This window comes from Hippichthys cyanospilos, chromosome 8 (assembly GCF_059441005.1).
Source record: "Hippichthys cyanospilos isolate Australia breed blue-spotted pipefish chromosome 8, RoL_Hcya_1.0, whole genome shotgun sequence".
In the NCBI taxonomy this organism is placed as follows: Eukaryota; Metazoa; Chordata; class Actinopteri; order Syngnathiformes; family Syngnathidae; genus Hippichthys; species Hippichthys cyanospilos.
The window spans coordinates 23,569,250-23,585,153 of NC_142376.1; the positions used below are offsets into that span (position 1 = coordinate 23,569,250).

A 15,904-nucleotide genomic window follows, 5' to 3' on the forward strand; every position below is an offset into this window, starting at 1 on the left:
CATAGAACACACACAGAACACACAAACACAGAAACACACACACACCAACCCAGATAAATAAATAGAACATTATATACAAATAAAGAGTGGCATGAGAGTGTGCATCGTCTTTATGTTCTGGCCGGACAACCTGATAAGATTGAGGATCCTCTGAATCAGTCAAGTACAGTCCTTTCAAGGAGGTCACAAGTTTGGACGCTACTCCGACACCTCCATTACAGGTGTGATTCAAAAACATGCAGGATACAAGCCCTCGAAGACTGGAGTTTGACACCTATAGTTTAGTTACACAAAGTAATCCATTTCCCATGTTGCCATCGGGCGGCCATCTTAGACCACTGAAGACTCCAACTCCAATCTGCCCTCATGGGCGGCCATCTTGGACATTTTATTAGACGTCTCATTACCTTTCACTACTGCTTCCACCTAGTACAGCATCTGGCTTGGTTAACTCAGCTTGATTCATACGTTTTAGTTTTTTTCAGTTTTTCAACTCTGTATTATTCACATTTCTTCACTGTTTCACATCAATCCACAATCCACCTCATTCAATCCACCTCATTCAAATGATAAGCTCATTAACAGGAGTTTAAAACTCCAGTCCTCGAGGGCTGATATCTTGCATGTTTTTGAATCACATCATTCACTTAACATTAGGCCTAATGTCACAGATTCACACTATTCCAGTTCAACTTTTCTCAGTTTTTCAACTTTGTAGGATTCATAATTTTTCACAGATTCACATCATTCTCCAGTTCAACTTTTTCAGTTTTTCATTCATCTTCAAATTCCACAGTTCAACTTTTTTACAGTTTTTCAACTTTGTATTCATATTTCTTCACAGATTCACACCATTCAATCGTTCCACATCATTCCACTTTTCAACTCCCAAACCTTCAACGGTTTCACCTTCACACGCAATTTCTTCAGAAATTGCACTTTTTCTAGTTATTATTATTATTTTTTTTATTCCGACCGTTTTTTAGGTACGTTTCAACTCATTCCCAGTTCATCCAATTCATGCCGTTCAAACTTCATATCATTCTACATATTCATGTTTAGTGCGGGTCTATTTTTCAAGTTTCAACTTTTCATCGTTTTCCTACAATTTAAGTTTTTGTACCGTAAAAATGGCCTAATGTTAAGTGAATGGGCTGGTCTTCGTGCTTTATTTTTAAACTTTAACGTTTTCGATATTTCCTATGTCTCGGTGGCGCATGGGATTTGTGTGCGGCATTCGCACTTCATGTTCGTGGGTTCAATCCCAGGCTGCGTCATTTTTTAGTTGTGTGAGTCTTTTTTAGTTAGTGCGGGTCTATTTTTCAAGTTTCAACTTTTAATCGTTTTCCTACAATTTAAGTTTTTGTACCGTAAAAACGGCCTAATGTTAAGTGATTGGAGCGTTCTTCCTACTTCCTTTTAAAGCGTTCACGGTTTCGTCATTTCCCGTGGCTCAGACGTTCTGTTGACGTATATCTACTACATGTTCGTGTGTTCGATCCCCGCTGTGTCTTTTCACACATTCAGTGTTTTTTTTCAGTTCATTCAGTATTTTTTTTTGGTTTCAATTCCTTCCCAGTTCATCCAATTCATGCCGTTCGAACTTCATATCATTCCACATATTCACGTGAAGTGCTTTTTTATTTTTCAAGGTTCAACTATTCATCGTTTTCCTACAATTGACGTTTTTTATACTATTCATATTTAAAGAATTTAGCCTTTTCAAACTGTTCTTACTTTCATTTCATCTTTTCATTCCACAGTTGAACTTTTTTCAGTTTTTTAACTTTGTATTATTCGTAGTTCTTCATAGATTCACGTTCAAAAATACTTCATTCCCTAGTGTGGTCTTACACTGCCCCCCAGTGGCCCAGTGGTAGAGTTGTCATCTTCAACATGTCCGTGTCCCGGTTCGGGCAAATCGCGTTTCACGTTTACAGTTCAACTTTCAGCTACAATTCAAGTTTTTGTACCGTAAAAATTGTCTAATGTTAAGTGAATGGTGTTGTTAAGAAGTTTCTGATTATACTTAACGATTTCGTGTTTGAATCGTTCTGTTATTACTATTTACGTCTGGACATGTTTCTCCTGTGGTCATGTGATCTTCCTAGCAACCGCCTAGCAACTAATCACAAGTTGTGTTTCATTCCTCCACTACCAATCAGGACTCTGTTTACACTATCATAGGTTGTTTTGCTCTTTCACGGGTCAGTCGGCAGGTATCGTTGTAACGGACAGTCATTTTTTCTGCTTTCAATCATTCTGTGGATTATCTCATTCCTTTCATTATTATTCCGTGCGTCCATGAGAATGTAAGTACAGTTTGAATATGTTGTCCGTTCGTGGTTTTGGATACATGTTTACGTTTGCACTGCTTCACTTTGTCCATTAATGTCTTAAGTTGTTATTGCACCTAAGTTTGGTATAATTGCTAAAGGCAAATATACCGTACTTTTCATACTTCACTTTTAGTATTCGCGTTAAAGTTTCATCCACAAAAAGTGCGTGTTTGTCGCATGTTTGCCGTGTGTGCCAATGTGATCTTTCCGCCGTAAGGGAGTGACGTCACCGCCCACTCAAATCTATTCGGCTCCATTAACCCTTTCCTACCTAACGCACATTTTGGAACGATTGGGTTGAATTCATTCTTCCTATCATTGTACGGTATGTTTGCCTGTGTTGTTTATGTTATTCTAAGCTAATATAGAGTCATGTGAGCATATGATGTAACATATTGTACAATGTTAGTTATGTTAGTTATCAATGTTTAGTGAATGTTCTCTGCTCTCCTTTGCAGAGACCACACACCCACAATCAAACATAGAACACACACAGAACACACAAACACAGAAACACACACACACCAACCCAGATAAATAAATAGAACATTATATACAAATAAAGAGTGGCATGAGAGTGTGCATCGTCTTTATGTTCTGGCCGGACAACCTGATAAGATTGAGGATCCTCTGAATCAGTCAAGTACAGTCCTTTCAAGGAGGTCACAAGTTTGGACGCTACTCCGACACCTCCATTACAGGTGTGATTCAAAAACATGCAGGATACAAGCCCTCGAGGACTGGAGTTTGACACCTATAGTTTAGTTACACAAAGTAATCCATTTCCCATGTTGCCATCGGGCGGCCATCTTAGACCACTGAAGACTCCAATTCCAATCTGCCCTCATGGGCGGCCATCTTGGACATTTTATTAGACGTCTCATTACCTGTCACTTCTGCTTCCACCTAGTACAGCATCTGGCTTGGTGAACTCAGCTTGATTCATACATTCAGTTTTTTTCAGTTTTTCAGTTTTCAACTTTGTATTATTCATATTTCAAGCACTAAAAAAACTGAAAAGTTTGCTTAGGGATCATTTTTTAACTCCTGATAATGAGCTAATCATTTGAATGAGGTGGATTTGAATGAGGTGGATTGTGGATTGCTTGAAACAGTGAAGCATTGTGAATAATACAAAGTTGAAAAACTTTGTATTTTCTCTTCTGCTTTTACTTCGGATCATCCACACTTTTTTACGATTCAAACATTCGTTTTTTTTTTCAGTTTCTCAGTTTTTCAACTTTGTCGGATTCATAATTTTTCACAGATTCACTTCATTCTCCAGTTCAACTTTTTCAGTTTTTCATTCATCTTCAAATTCCACAGTTCAACTTTTATTCAGTTTTTCAACTTTGTATTCATATTTCTTCACAGATTCACACCATTCAATCGTTCCACGTAATTCCACTTTTCACCTCCCAAACCTTCAACGGTTTCACCTTCACACGCAATTTCTTCAGAAATTGCACATTTTCTAGTTATTATTATTATTTTTTTTTTTATTCCGACCGTTTTTTAGGTACGTTTCAACTCATTCCCAGTTCATCCAATTCATGCCGTTCAAACTTCATATCATTCTACATATTCATGTTTAGTGCGGGTCTATTTTTCAAGTTTCAACTTTTCATCGTTTTCCTACAATTTAAGTTTTTGTACCGTAAAAATGGCCTAATGTTAAGTGAATGGGCTGGTCTTCGTGCTTTATTTTTAAACCTTAACGTTTTCGATATTTCCAATGTCTCGGTGGCTCATGGGATTTGTGTACGGCATTCGCACTTCATGTTCGTGGGTTCAATCCCAGGCTGCGTCATTTTTTAGTTGTGTGAGTCTTTTTTAGTTAGTGCGGGTCTATTTTTCAAGTTTCAACTTTTCATCGTTTTCCTACAATTTAAGTTTTTGTACCGTAAAAACGGCCTAATGTTACGTGATTGGAGCGTACTTCCTACTTCCTTTTAAAGTGTTCACGGTTTCGTCATTTCCCGTGGCTCAGACGTTCTGTTGACGTATATCTACTACATGTTCGTGCGTTCGGTCCCCGCTGTGTCTTTTCACACATTCAGTGTTTTTTTTCAGTTAATTCAGTATTTTCTTTTGGTTTCAACTCCTTCCCAGTTCATCCAATTCATGCCGTTCGAACTTCACATCATTCCACATATTCACGTGAAGTGCTTTTTTATTTTTCAAGGTTCAACTATTCATCGTTTTCCTACAATTTACGTTTTTTATACTATTCATATTTAAAGAATTTAGCCTTTTCAAACTGTTCTTACTTTCATTTCATCTTTTCATTCCACAGTTGAACTTTTTTCAGTTTTTTAACTTTGTATTATTCGTAGTTCTTCATAGATTCACGTTCAAAAATACTTCATTCCCTATATTTCAAGCTTTCACAGTGTGGTCTTACACTGCCCCACAGTGGCCCAGTGGTAGAGTTGTCATCTTCAACATGTCCGTGTCCCGGTTCGGGCAAATCGCGTTTCACGTTTACAGTTCAACTTTCAGCTACAATTCAAGTTTTTGTACCGTAAAAATTGTCTAATGTTAAGTGAATGGTGTTGTTAAGAAGTTTCTGATTATACTTAACGATTTCGTGTTTGAATCGTTCTGTTATTACTATTTACGTCTGGACATGTTTCTCCTGTGGTCATGTGATCTTCCTAGCAACCGCCTAGCAACTAATCACAAGTTGTGTTTCATTCCTGCACTACCAATCAGGACTCTGTTTACACTATCATAGGTTGTTTTGCTCTTTCACCGGTAGTCGGCAGGTATCGTTGTAACGGACAGTCATTTTTTCTGCTTTCAATCATTCTGTGGATTATCTCATTCCTTTCATTATTATTCCGTGCGTCCATGAGAATGTAAGTACAGTTTGAATATGTTGTCCGTTCGTGGTTTTGGATACATGTTTACGTTTGCACTGCTTCACTTTGTCCATTAATGTCTAAGTTGTTATTGCACCTAAGTTTGGTATAATTGCTAAAGGCAAATATACCGTACTTTTCATACTTCACTTTTAGTATTCGCGTTAAAGTTTCATCCACAAAAAGTGCGTGTTTGTCGCATGTTTGCCGTGTGTGCCAATGTGATCCTTACGCCGTAAGGGAGTGACGTCACCGCCCACTCAAATCTATTCGGCTCCATTAACCCTTTCCTACCTAACGCACATTTTGGAACGATTGGGTTGAATTCATTCTTCCTATCATTGTACGGTATGTTTGCCTGTGTTGTTTATGTTATTCTAAGCTAATATAGAGTCATGTGAGCATATGATGTAACATATTGTACAATGTTAGTTATGTTAGTTATCATGTTTAGTGAATGTTCTCTGCTCTCCTTTGCAGAGACCACACACCCACAATCAAACATAGAACACACACAGAACACACAAACACAGAAACACACACACACCAACCCAGATAAATAAATAGAACATTATATACAAATAAAGAGTGGCATGAGAGTGTGCATCGTCTTTATGTTCTGGCCGGACAACCTGATAAGATTGAGGATCCTCTGAATCAGTCAAGTACAGTCCTTTCAAGGAGGTCACAAGTTTGGACGCTACTCCGACACCTCCATTACAGGTGTGATTCAAAAACATGCAGGATACAAGCCCTCGAGGACTGGAGTTTGACACCTATAGTTTAGTTACACAAAGTAATCCATTTCCCATGTTGCCATCGGGCGGCCATCTTAGACCACTGAAGACTCCAACTCCAATCTGCCCTCATGGGCGGCCATCTTGGACATTTTATTAGACGTCTCATTACCTCTCACTAGTGCTTCCACCTAGTACAGCATCTGGCTTGGTTAACTCAGCTTGATTCATACGTTTTAGTTTTTTTCAGTTTTTCAACTCTGTATTATTCACATTTCTTCACTGTTTCACATCAATCCACAATCCACCTCATTCAATCCACCTCATTCAAATGATAAGCTCATTAACAGGAGTTTAAAACTCCAGTCCTCGAGGGCTGATATCCTGCATGTTTTTGAATCACATCATTCACTTAACATTAGGCCTAATGTCACAGATTCACACTATTCCAGTTCAACTTTTCTCAGTTTTTCAACTTTGTAGGATTCATAATTTTTCACAGATTCACATCATTCTCCAGTTCAACTTTTTCAGTTTTTCATTCATCTTCAAATTCCACAGTTCAACTTTTTTACAGTTTTTCAACTTTGTATTCATATTTCTTCACAGATTCACACCATTCAATCGTTCCACATCATTCCACTTTTCAACTCCCTAAAGAATACTAAAGAATTTAGCCTTTTCAAACTGTTCTTACTTTCATTTCATCTTACTTTTCATTCCACAGTTGAACTTTTTTCAGTTTTTTTAACTTTGTATTATTCGTAATACTTCACAGATTCACGTTCAAACATACTTCATTCCCTTTATTTAAAGCTTTCACAGTGTGGTCTGACACCGCCCCCCAGTGGCCGAGTGTTAGAGTTGTCATCTTCAACATGTCCGTGTCCCGTTCGGGCAAATCGCGTTTCACGTTTACAGTTGTTTTTTCTCTTCTGCTTTTAGTTCGGATCATCCACACTTTTTTTTATAATTCAAACATTCGTTTTTTTTTAGTTTCGAACTTTGTGTTATTCATATTTGTTCACACATTCACATCATTCCACAGTTCAACTTTTTTCAATTTTTCAACTTTGTATTATTCAGATTTCTTCACATTAACATTATTCATCTTTCAGCTACAATTCAAGTTTTTCTATCGTAAAAAATGGCCTAATGTTAAGTGAATGGTGTGATTCAAAAACATGCAGGATACAAGCCCTCGAGGACTGGAGCTTGACACCTACAGTTTAGTTACACAAAGTTCACCATTTCCCATGATGCAATCGGGCGGCCATCTTAGACCACTGAAGACTCCAACTCCCATCTGCCCTCATGGGCGGCCATCTTGGATATTTTCTTAGACGTCTCATGACCTCTCACTTCTGCTTCCACCTCGTACAGCATCTGGCTTGGTGAACTCAGCTTGATTCATACATTCAGTTTTTTTCAGTTTTTCAACTTTGTATTATTCATATTTCAAGCAGTAAAAAAACTGAAAAAGTTTGATTAGGGATCATTTTTAAACTCCTGATAATGGGTTTTCACACATTCAGTGTTTTTTTTCAGTTAATTCCGTATTTTCTTTTGGTTTCAACTCCTTCCCAGTTCATCCAATTCATGCCGTTCAAACTTCATATCATTCCACATATTCACGTGTAGTGCTTTTGTATTTTTCAAGGTTCAACTATTCATCGTTTTCCTACAATTCACGTTTTTTAAACTGTTCATATTTAAAGAATTTAGCCTTTTCAAACTGTTCTTACTTTCATTTCATCTTACTTTTCATTCCACAGTTGAACTTTTCTCAGTTTTTTAAACTTTGTATTATTCGTAAATCTTCACAGATTCACGTTCAAACATAAGTCATTCTCTTTATTTAAAGCTTTCACAGTGTGGTCTGACACCGCCCCCCCCCCGTGGCCCAGTGGTAGAGTTGTCATCTTCAACATGTCCGTGCCCCGGTTCGGGCAAATCGCGTTTCACGTTTACAGTTGTTTTTTCTCTTCTGCTTTTAATTCGGATCATCCACACATTTTATAATTCAAACATTCGTTTTTTTTTTTTCAGTTTTCAACTTTGTGTTATTCATATTTTTTCACACATTCACATCATTCCACAGTTCAACTTTGTATTATTCATATTTCTTCACATTAACATTATTCCACAGTTCAACTTTCAGCTACAATTCAAGTTTTTCTACCGTAAAAATGGCCTGATGTTAAGTGAATGGTATGATTCAAAAACATGCAGGATACAAGCCCTCGAGGACTGGAGTTTGACACCTATAGTTTAGTTACACAAAGTACTCCATTTCCCATGATGCCATCGGGCGGCCATCTTAGACCACCGAAGACTCCAACTCCCATCTGCCCTCATGGGCGGCCATCTTGGATATTTTCTTAGCTGTCTCATTACCTCTCACTACTGCTTCCACCTAGTACAGCATCTGGCTTGGTGAACTCAGCTTGATTCATACATTCAGTTTTTTTCAGTTTTTCAACTTTGTAGTATTCATATTTCAAGCAGTAAAAAAACTGAAAAAGTTTGATTAGGGATCATTTTTAAACTTCTGTTAATGAGCTAATCATTTGAATGAGGTGGATTGTGGATTGATGTGAAACAGTGAAGAAATGTGAATAATACAAAGTTGAAAAACTTTGTATTTTCTCTTCTGCTTTTACTTCGGATCATCCACACTTTTTTATGATTCAAACATTCGTTTTTTTTTCAGTTTCTCACAGATTCACAGTCTTCACAGATTCACATCATTCTACAGTTCAACTTTTTTCAGTTTTTCATTCATCTTCAAATTCCACAGTTCAACTTTTTTTCAGTTTTTCAAGTTTGTATTCATATTTCTTCACAGATTCACACATTCAATCGTTCCACATCATTTCACTTTTCAACTCCCAAACCTTCAACAGTTTCACCTTCACACGCAATTTCTTCAGGAATTGCACATTTTCTAGTTAAACGAGCGGTCCATCGGACCTTAAACGTGCGGTCCATCGGACCTTAAACGAGCGGTCCATCGGACCTTAAACGAACGGTCCATCGGACCTTAAACGGCTGGTCCATTGGACCTTAAACGTACAGTCAATTGGACTTTGAACAAACGGCCTGACTTAAAAAAGAGAAAGTTTAACATCCGGTGCACAGTTACTGATCATTTCTGTGATGTATGAGTGTGGAATGAATGTGGAGTGGTTGTCCTGAGTGACGGGAAATCTAAAACTGGTGAAACGGTCGTGAGTACAAACACCTGGGGATATCCGCTTTTCGAGGTAGAAGCTCGGTATCCGACATGACACCAGGCACGTAGCATTTCTCCCGTGACGAAGGAAACATAGTTAATCATGAGAAGAAAAAAAAAAAAAGTCCTCCGAGGCCGCAACTCGGCCCAAGGAGGCAATATGGGAAAAGGAATGTTGTTGTTTTGTGGATGAATTGAAGGAAAATGTACGTCGGGCAGACAGATAGATAGATAGCAAAGGAAGTACTAAGTATGTGGAAAAACGGAAATTCCAATACGGTTTTTCAGGAGACGTGGATGATTGTGGTGGATTGGAGAAAGTGTTGCGGAAGTTGTCATTGAAGGACAGGGAAAGGATTGAAAACAGTGATGATTAACAGTGGTTTAAATGCAAGGCTTTAGTTGATAGAGCCAAACCGAAACGAGTATAGAAGGTGGCTGAGAAAAAAAGGAAAGCAGATGATGATTTGACCGCAGCCACTAACCTGTCGGCAACTAACACAGCCAGACAGTAAACCCAAATTAACGGTGGAAAACAGACACCAACAATTCGTACCTGAGTTTACCACCATGTTCTTAAACCCAGACACCTGAGGTTTTCAGAGGCGGAGTTGACAACCAGGCAAGACCGTGGCCACGGCAGTAAGACCCTTTTCGGGACTGGGTCTCAGCTCCACATCTGAGTACTGAGGGTTGACATGAAGCCAAAGGAGTGATGCCATTTGAGAAGTTGTGTGCAAAACATGTGTCTTGTACGTGCTTAACAAAGTCCGCATATATGTTGTAAACTGCATGTTGTGTGATGTGGATCTGCGTGTGTATCTGTCAGTTTGCTGGTGTGTAACTATTGGTGTGTTACATGTTTGTATATTAGATTGTTAGAAATAAACAATGATATTTGATGAAATTTGGCTAAAATACATTGTTAGATCGGGCTTGATCTAGTCTGCATGGTTAAAAGTCAAAATGACAAATTTGAGATGGTTTCAAACCTGAGGTTTGTGGGCAGAAACTGGTCCATTCACAGGGTTAATTCTCAGCACACAGGTGAAATGAGAAATATGGAAAAATATATTATGGGATCAGTTGAGACTAAATTAAGAATTAGGATGTTTTCAAATGCTAGATTAACTGGCAATGAATAATTAATGGTTGATACACAAATAAAATACACAAAGTTGTTGTGTTATATGTGAGGCTATGCCAGGGGTGGATAGCCAGATGACGTTGAATTATAAATGTTGTGTTTTCATAGCTTAATAACATGTAGGCATGTTGTCGTATGATAGCAAGTTTTGGAGACTGTGGTATGAAAATGAGAAGTGATTGTGAGTGTAAGCCTGTGAAGCTTGCTCTGTTGAAATTTTCACACAGTTTGCTGCATGTGTTGCTGTTATTGTTGTTGTCACAGTTGTGAGAATTGTCGTTTTTGCTAAAGTTGATTTTGTTGTTGTTGCTTTTGTTGTTCTTCAAAGTGGAAAATATTTTAAATTGGCAAATTGATAGAGACCACTGAATTTGTTAGAACAAAGCTGAAGAAAAATTTCAAATAGCAAAATCGATAAAAGAGAAAAAGTTGAATCTGGAATTGTTTGGAGAGATTAGCATGATAGGATCAGATCTTACAGTAAAATAGATTCAACTGTGCAAAATGAGGATGAACCAGTTGATATGTTAATTGTTTGATATAGTATAGTTTGCAAGAGTTTTCTAAAAACAAATCACGTTCAAAAATCAAATCATTATGGTAGATAATGGATAAACAGGCTGAAAATATTGACAGCAGCTGAAAAAATGCAAGGCTAAATGGAACTATACTACAAACAAAAATGTAGATGTGAGTGACCTCCAACACTCAGAGATTAGATAAATCGAGTACTCAGCTGAGAGTGGAGTAGAAGAAGAAAAGTAGAAGAATGTAGGGGAGAAAACAGACATTCTGGTGTGATGGAGAAGAGGAAGTGCATTGTGTTGGAAACAGGAATTGTGGTAGCGGAAAAGAAGGATGTAAGAGAGAGTTGAAAGACAAAATTGAATGCATTAGAATGTTGGCGTTGTGGCAAGAAAGATTTTCGGCAAGTGGAAACAAATGGAAGAAGGTTGGCAGAACTAATGAGATAAGGATGGCAGAATTGTTACTGACAGACAAAAGGAGGCCATTGCAAAAGCCCAAAAACACAGACTAAAAGACAAATGATGTCATTTTTGAGGCTGAATAATTATTGTAACATATGGATTCAAAAAATTGTTTTGAATTGACTAGGCCACTGTTTGATCTCAGTTATGAAAAAAGCTGACGAGGCATTTGACAGCGTGAAATTGGTATTGGTTTAATTCATCCGTATTGACACTACCGGATTACAGCAAACCATTTGAGCAAAGAGTGACCGCTAAACAGGGATTCATGACTTCAGTTTTGTTGCAGAAGCATGACGGGAAACTGAGGCCAGTCAAATTTTACTCTGAGGAATTGGATGCAGTTGCTGGGCCAACCCCTGAAGGCGTTCAGGTGGTGCTGGCCGCAGCATTGGCAGTGGAGGCTTCAGTGGAGGTTGTGTTGTTTCACCCCCTCACGTTGAGGGTTCCCTATGTATTTGTTTTGTTGCTGGACCCCCCCCCCCCAAAATGACACTCTTATCGCCTGCATGACATTTATATTGCACCGCGTTACTTGTATCACAGGGACACATTATAATTGTTAGATGTGGAGCATCAAACCCAGCGACACTTTTGCCCACACCTGTAGACGGCACCCCACACGACTGTGGAAGCCACGCCCAAATTTCCACCAAACCAAGACCTGACCTGAATGACACCCCTCTCCCGACTGGAGAAGTTGTGTTTTTTCTTGACGGTTCAGCTAGCAAAGGGGAAGACGGCCGCAAAAGGGTGGGATATGTATTAAATTTTGTTTTGAGGAACATTAAAATCGACATGTTAATTGCAAGCAGATGAATTGGCCGTGCTAATCAAAGCGTGTGAAATTTTTGAAAGCAAAGATGTTACAATATGGACAGACAGCGAGTATGGCATGTGTTTTATCATCTTTGGGCTAACTGCGGCTTCCAAATCTTAACAAGAAAAGAAATGACCAAATTACAGCAGGAAACCGATTAGGCAAACAAAGCAGCCAAAGAAACAGTCATAGGTGTGCCCACAGTTGCCAAAGCACAAGACAGCCGCGTTGAAAACACTACATGATGAACAAGACACACAGACCATCTTGATATCAAGGAAAACATCAGCTCCTAAACTGTAGCAGCAAAAATGGCTAAATAAAGGAGCATAACAAGATGTTGAGGAAAAAAGTAGATTGGCGGTTAGAAAACCATGGTTACTAAAATTTTCATTTGAATGAGCAGCAAAGTTGACACATGAGCTTGGCCATGTGTCAACAGGGGGGAATATGTATGATCAGTTGTATATGGATTCACCTTTTATACTCAAAATGTTTGTGTTTTTTGTAAATGTTGTGATACCTGTTTTTGCAATAATGCGCAAGTTTATTTGTGACCACATAGAGGCAAATTTCTAGAACCACCCGAAGCATTTCATATGATATATATGGATGAGAGTAATTAGAAGTGACAATTGATTACATTTTGTGAAAAAAGCTGTTACAAAAGTTAGAGAACTGTTGAATATCAGGAGGGCTTGTTGAAAGAACGAATGGGACAGTCAAGGCCATACGCATAAAAACAATGCAAGTGATAAAGAGACAGCGACCAGATTGCATTCTTATTGTGGCCACAGAAATGAGATTTGTTCCGCTGAAGAAAAAACTTTATCACCATTTGAAATAGTATATGGAGGACCATATGGACTAGCAGACTTAACCCATGACCAGCCACCTAGTGGATGTTCTTTTCCAGTTCACATGAAAAGACTGTTTGGCACAAGGGAGATGCATAAGCACAATGACTGGCCAGTGTGTTCTATCCCACAGAAAACCCGGGTCCAGATCGGAGACCATGTGTTCCTCAAGGTGCTGACGACCTCGTTGGGACAGTGAATGCTGGGATGGCCCGTTCCAGATGATCGCAGCGACACCAACTGCGGTGAAAGTTGAAGGACGCGACGGGTGGATCCGCCAGTCGCAGTGCAAGATCCTTCGACCCCCTGCTGACGGGCCTAGAGACGGCAGTCCCTCGAAGTGAGGATCAGCACCCCCGAGTGCACGGACGGTGCACCAACGAAAGACCACAGTGGGAGAAAGGGTTTTTGTGGTAAACACACCCCTCTCAGGAGAATGGCCTGTCCGCCAGCACTCCTCCGAGCAGCATGCTGCTTGATGCTGGGCGGCGCTCTTGTGTCCGGACGACCAACAACGCCTACCTCAGACAGACAGCGTTTGCCCACCAGCGTCATGGGCAACCTCCAGCTCCAGACGGACATCACGGGAACAGCGATAAACGCTACGTTTGTTTCAGTGTTGAGAACTCCACCCATTGGTCCAAATGCAACACTGACAAACCACCAGTCCCAATCACCAGACAAACTTCCGTCTTTTTTTGATGTGATTGGCAAGCCTTGGAGCATTCCTGACAAAGACAAATTGATTGACAAAGCAAATGCAGCGGGTTCGCATTTGCCATATTTGGTGCTCTATTTCCAGTGACTGTGTACAAACACACCGATTTTTTTTCAATGATGTCAATCATAAAGTATACTCGTCGACTGATATAACGGACGCACCTTATAATTATACCTTATAACGCACACAGCTTCACAACTACATGCTACTTCACTTATGACTATTCAAAACAGACAGGCACTCGACATGACTGGCAGAAAAGGGTGGCGTGTGCAAGCTTTTGCCATCAGGTGAATGTTGCGCATTTATTCCTTCACACACTTTGTCTAATGGCTCGTTGTCTGAGACACTGACACTGCTCAGGGAGTGCAGACTGAGGACTCTTAAGTATGGAGGGAGTTGAAGCTCAACCCCTTCCTGCAGTGGTTGCAGGACTTCTTAGGCAAATAGAAGGGTGTGGCTGTAGCCATTGCTTCTGTCATCATCTGCATTCTCTTGCTGTCATGTCTGCATAACCTGCCGTGTGCCCTTGTGTAAGACCTGTGCCACCAAAATCATGGATGCTGTTGGGGTTAGCAACGCAAGTGACCGTGACCATGACTGACTATCAACCTATTGACTCTGACGACGATTCAACAACTGTCTGAACCATTCAAGATGCACCTACGGAAAAGATTTTAGACATAGGATGTTGATATGGTTTGTGATGTGTATATACATGTATTGGACCAAAAGGAGCTTTAGCTTTTGCTTTTTCTATTTTTCCTTGTAACAAGCTCTTGCTTGGGAAGGGTTTCTACCTTTTTCCTACTGGGTTTTTGGGTAGTTTTCTTCCCACTCAAGCAATAGCTTTCGACATCGTTTGATGTGTTTTAATAATGATAATCAGGGGGGATATGTGAAGGGAATCATATATTAGGTTGTTATCATTATGTGCTTATTTCATTGTTACCCATTTATGCAATCCTAGTTCATCTTGACCCTGTCCTTAGATAGAGCTGTTGACGCACGAAAGTGTGAGCCGGGACCTTGGCCCAGCTGCCGGTGGCGCCCGGCTGGCTCTTTTGTTGTGTCTTGTAATCTGCTATGCTTTTGCTCAATAAAAGCCAGGGGGGGGACGGCTGGGCAGTGAAATTAGCGTTGGAAGACCCACAAGTTCATTTGCCCAAGCTTTTTCCCCTATGCCCGGCATAAAAAAGTCAATCTTGGCTGGTCTGAGTTACTCTTTTTGCTGTTTAAGCAGCTAGGCTTGTCCTAGTCTTCTTTTCTGAGATTTCTCTGACAGATACCTCCTTTTGTGTTCAACCTATACTAGTCGTTCCAACTTAAGGTGCTTCCCATAATTGGTAAGTCTGCTTAGTACACCCATTCATGAAAAATGTTCAATTTTTTTCCCCATTGTTTTACCCATAATTCCTTCATTGTTCTCACCAACATTTTGTAATCATCTATCTTCGCCATTCTTCATCTGATTCTGACCATTCAAACTTTAATCGATCCCGACAATTCATTGGGTGTCTCAATTTTCCTCTTCCCATGATTCCAAATTTTCCCACAATTCCACATTTTGGAATCGTTGGAATCATAACGAACCAATTCATTTTCAATTAGGTCATTCTTTGTGTGTGCGTTCAGCCTTTGTGGAAGACTTTAGCCACACAAAGTACTCCATTTCCCATGAGGTTGTCAGGCGTCCATCTCGGACACTTGACTACATACACTGAGACTCCATTTACCAACAACCATCAGAGGCAGCCATCTTGGACATCTGATTAGACGTCTCAAGAGCGCTCAGCCCCACTTCTACCCAGGATGGCAGCCATCTTGGTTAACTCAGAACAATAAAAACGACTCTCTCCAAATGTTGAACATCCAAACTATTAAATATAATCCCCCAAAATTCAGAATTTGAACATTTATAGTACTTTTTTCTTTTAACTTCTATACTATACTTCATATTTGAAACTTGTTTCTTCATTATATTTTCTAATAATTACCATACCTTTATATTAAGGGATTCATTTAATTTGATTTTGGACTGCATTTTTTTTGTCCCCCCCTCTCTCTTTCTCTCTCTCTCTCTCTCTCTCTCCTCTCTCTCTCACTCTTTCCAATTTTCTATTTTTTAGAGCGAAATTGCATCATCAAGACCTTGAATGACTGGCAACTAGTGATGTGAGAGGAAGCCCTCTGAA

At 39.5% G+C, this 15,904-nt stretch overlaps 1 protein-coding gene across 3 annotated transcripts in view; it reads left to right on the plus strand.

The window, feature by feature from the left end:
• Positions 1-15,904, plus strand: part of LOC148420568 (uncharacterized) — a 41,040-nt gene that overhangs the window by 3,629 nt on the left and 21,507 nt on the right. Inside the window, exon 1 of one of the 3 annotated variants that reach the window (XM_088421204.1) lies at positions 5,146-5,200. The exons of the other annotated variants lie outside the window; for them this stretch is intronic. The gene's annotated coding sequence lies outside the window, so the exon portion shown is untranslated. Of the gene's footprint in view, positions 1-5,145; positions 5,201-15,904 lie in introns of those variants that run through there. 3 annotated transcript variants of the gene reach the window in all.